At 37.9% G+C, this 4,695-nt stretch overlaps 1 non-coding gene across 1 annotated transcript; it reads left to right on the top strand.

The window, feature by feature from the left end:
• Positions 1 to 1,836: 1,836 nt before the first annotated feature.
• On the top strand, positions 1,837 to 1,943 carry LOC145080742 (small nucleolar RNA R71). Its single transcript, XR_013695329.1, has one exon. It is a non-coding gene; the product is annotated as a small nucleolar RNA R71 (small nucleolar RNA).
• The last annotated feature ends 2,752 nt before the right edge of the window (positions 1,944 to 4,695 follow it).

Raw genomic sequence — 4,695 nt, 5'->3', positions numbered from 1 at the left:
GTGGCATCCTCACCACATCGTGTTGTCTCTTCTATCTCTTTTATTGCTTCATTGTACTCGCCTTCTTCCAATAACTTCTCCAATTCTTGTAGATCGAGTTCGGCATCAAAATTTCCTTCATCTAGCACCATAAATCCCTCATTTTCTTTTTCTTTCCAACCTGCTAGCTCTTTTTCCAGTACTTCATCCAACACATCAACTGAAAACGCCGTATCATCACTCATCCTTGAATGTTTGATAGACCGATTAACACCAAAAGTCACCGCTTCTTCTCCAACACGTAACGTAAGCTTGGATTCCTTTATATCAACTAAAGCTCGGGCGGTGCTCAAGAATGGCCTTCCAAGAATGATCGGGACTTGCTCATCTTCCTCCATATCCAAAACAATAAAATCCGCGGGGAAAACAAACTTGTCAACTTTCACTTAGCAAGTCCTCACAAATACCCCTTGTAAATGTCATAGTTTTATTAGCCGAATGAATAACCATGTGGACCGGTCTTGGTTCGGGAAGGTCGAGCTTCTTGAAAAACGAATAGGGCATTAAGTTAACACTTGCTCCCAAGTCATCTAGAGCATGACTAGTTGCAAGATTTCCAAATTGGCATGGCAAGGTTATACTTCCTGGATCCCCCTTCTTCTTTGGTATCATGTTTAACATAGCAGCAGAACAAGTTTCATTCAACACTACCTTAGATAGCCCCTCCATCTTCTTGCGGTTTGTTAACAAGTCCTTGAGAAATTTGGCATATTTAGGCATTTCAGCTAAAGCCTCAAAGAATGGAATGTTGATTTCAAGAGATTTTATGTGATCTAAGAACCTCCGGTAATCTTTAACATGCTTCTCTTGAATTGCTCTGCCTGGGAAGGGAAGTGGTGGACGATATGGCTTCACCGGTTCGGTATTTTTCTTCTCAGTGTATTGCCACGTCGTCGTGGATTCATGACGTCGTGGTGATTGCCCAGACTCATTTTTTTTATTTTCTTCTTGTCCTTCCTGTTCCGCTTCTGGTTCATTTCTGTCAATAGGGGTTAAGTGAGTGATAATTTTCCTGCTTCTAGTGGTGATGGCTTGAATGTGAGCTCCTCTCGGGTTTTTGTTTAGTATTTCCCGGAAGTGCTCCTGGTGATCTTTCATTTAATTGGCTCGCTAGTTGCCCGAGTTGCTTCTCTATAGTGAGGATTGAAGCTTGTTGATTTCTAACCAGTGCTTGTGTATTTCTCATTGTCTCTTGTTGTTCCCTCATGAATACTTGTTGTTCTTTTATTGCTGCTTCATCTCCTTCGTGCCTTTTTTCGGAAGCGGCTATAAATCAGGTAATCATATTTTCCAAGTCAGATTTCTTTTCAGCTTGTGGTTCCTCTTTTTTTTTGTTCATATCTCTCTTCCTTAGCCTTTTCGTATTCTTCATAAGGTATCCAATTTTTCTTGGGTTTTCTCCAATTGTCATCAAAACGATCACTGCTCGAGTAGAAAGCTTGAACCATCCGGTTTCCATTTTCATCAAGGTCACAATCTCTAGTCAAATGAGGCCCGTTACAATTTTCACACCCAACCCGAATAACATGGATTGTTTGATCCATCTTAGTCATTCGCCTATCCATGTTGTCCAACATTGCCAAAACTGCCGCCATATCCTCTGAAGCAACATTAACCAATCCCTTTGCTAATTCATTCCTTGGATTATGGTATTCTCTAGAGTGCTTAGAGAATTCTTCAATTAGCTGTTTTATCATCGGGGGTGCCTTCTTTGTAAGTGGTCCTTGAGAATCAAGGAGCTGCCTAGTTGTCACATTTACTCCATCATGGAAAATGGATACTTCTTGTTGACTGTTCAGATCATGATGTGGGCAGTTCCTCAACAAACTCTTGTATCTTTCCCATGCCTCATAAAGTGACTCTCCAGATTGTTGCTCAAAGTTGGCTATGGCTTTCTTCAACTTCGCTATCTTTGAGGGTGGGCAAAATTGATCAATGAATTCTTCTTTCATCTTGTCGGAGTAGTAATGGATCTGGGAGGAAGTGATTTTAGCCAATCTCTCGCGTCCCCCTTGAATGTAACGGGTAACATACGAAGCAAATACAGTTTTGCGAGCCACATTTGGAAGATTGAAGTAGTCGGCTATGTCGTTGACCTCTTCTAGATGTTTGTACGCATCTTCGTGATCCTTACCGTAGAATGGGAGTTCCTTAAGTTGTGCGAGTATGTGGTTCTTAAGCTTCAAGTTGGCATTTGTCGGAAGCGTGGGTTGCACGAGTCCTGGGCCGGTATCTTCACGCATCTTCTTCTTCCACTAGTCCATGGGAACTTCGTCAATGTTAGCCATGGTGTTGTCAGCTTCGTCTTCTAGGTCATTTTCGTTATCAAATGTAAGATCTTTTTCGTCTCCTTCTGTTTCGTATTCAGTGTCCTCCTTCTTCGGGTCTTCGTCCGCCAAAGAGATGTTGGCTCGTCCTGATTTACTGCTCTTTTTCTTGGTAAACACAGATTTGAGATTCTTCAAAGGTGAGTTCTTCGATGTTGCGGTTTCTCCAACGGTTTTGCCTTTGTTCTTCCTTCAAGTAGCTTCCGAGTCTTCAAGTGGTGCAATCAAAGGTGTATTTCCTCCTCTGGTCATAAATGATCTGCAAATAAACAAAGAAAATACGTAAAAGAAAAAAAAAACGAAAAATAAAATTCGTACAGTAGCTATACCACGACATGGTAGAAATTACCACGATGTGGTGAACCTAAAATACGAAAAATACTAAAATAAAAATTAAAAACTAAACTCTAGCAGAAAATAGTCCTAAAAATAGCAATATAAAGTAATTAAAACCGAACCGTTCCCCGGAAACAGCGCCAAAGACTTGATGTGTAATTTAATATCCTTATATTTTATTCAAGTTAATTTATAAAAGTAATTTACTTTACTGGACTATTAAACCCACTAGGCAGCGTACCTAATTGTGCAATAGTATAGCAATGGTAAGAATGAGTGTCGAACACAAGGAACGGTGTTTAGATTGCTTTATTTTACTATTGACTAATTAATAATTAAATTAAAAGAGGGGTTGTTTTCCTAGTTTTGCAAGACTAGATACTTGATTTACTAAACTAACTCAAAAATTCACTTGATAAAACTAGCACTAAAAATAAGCAAGTAACAAGTATGAATTACCGAGATGAGAAAGAGACTTTCGTTCAACTTCGGATTTGTTGTTATTATAGTTGTTTCATAGAAGTGCAATGGATTTAGTTTCTTTGGCTAACGATTCCCAAGATGACGAAATTGGTATTCACCAATTTAATCCTTTAGCAAACTAGCTTATTTATGATGGGTTTTGGTCCTAAGAACATCCTATGTGCTCATACAAACCCTAATGCTTGGATCTAGGTTTCTCTATTGTACATGCAAGTTATCCAAGACTATAAACCCTAATTCTAGCATACAAGTAATCATATTAACATAAGAATGGGTTTAAGATATTACCTTGATTGTTATGTAGCAATAACAATCCCAAATCCTTCTTCTATTGACTTTAGAAAGCTTAGAGTCACAAATGTCACTCCTCTAATGGTTCACAAACACCAAGAGCAAGAGGATGAAGAGGAGAGAGGATGGAGGCTGCCCTAAAATGTGTGAAACCCTAGAAGAAGTCTTGGCCACGTTTTTGGGTCATAAGGGATGTATATATAGTTAGGCTATTAGGGTTATCTAACAAGGAAATCCTAATTTGGATGCTTAAGCCCTAAGCAACCCATGGATCCCTTTCCTTAAGGCCTTGGACGATTTCCTCATGGGTTTCCCCATGGAATTCGTCCATTCCTTAATATAAGGCAATCCATGTCCCAAATTGCAATTATCTTATAATTACAATTCCAGACCCTTAAGTTTAATTAATCTCTTTTAGTCACAAAACTAATTACCAATTAATTATTGACTAATATTAATTAAACAATATGATTTCTCCTTTAATATATTATTCTCATAATATATTAATAAATCATATTTAATCCTTTCTCTCCATAATTCATCCTATCAAGTTGCTTTGGTGAAGGCAACCCAAAAGGACCATGCACCATCGGGTCAAGTACATACCAAAATAGTTATGGACTTAGACACTAATCCAACAATTTATTCGGTGATCAAGCGGACAAACTTACAAGTTCACTAGTGTTCGGTTCGAGTTGCTTAGACTTATAATTAATTGACCAATTAAATTTATTGATTCAATTTTATATATGATTTATCGTCATATATTGGCTCCTATACCTTTTTACCCTCTTTTCTACTTAACCCTAGGTTTTAATCAAAACTCTAGTCCTACAATTTTGCAAATCACAAGATCATAAGATTCAAATTCAATTAAGAAAAATAGTCATTCTAACCTAATCAAATCATATTCATAAGCACTCATGAACGTTGCAGCAAACATTTGCTTATGTCTAATGCTCTTTAGACAATCCACACACCAATTCACGACAGTCTTCATTCATACCTACTTCCAACATATGAACGACTGTGGCCCGTTCGAATAATTTGACTGTTCTTAACCAACTAAATTATTCAGGAAGTCAAAACATGCAAAGTGAAACACAAGGATAATACTAATCCCATATGGCCTCAAACCTTTGAGCATAAATAAAACACCTTTTATTTATCACCATATCGATTACTCATTATTTGTTGTTTCGGTTAATCAAGTTCTTAC

This window comes from Lactuca serriola, chromosome 1 (genome assembly GCF_051521515.1).
Source record: "Lactuca serriola cultivar US96UC23 chromosome 1, Lser_US96UC23_V15, whole genome shotgun sequence".
Classification (NCBI taxonomy): domain Eukaryota; kingdom Viridiplantae; phylum Streptophyta; class Magnoliopsida; order Asterales; family Asteraceae; genus Lactuca; species Lactuca serriola.
The sequence above is the reverse complement of the archived record's forward strand: the minus strand, read 5'-3'. Positions and strand labels throughout refer to the sequence as shown.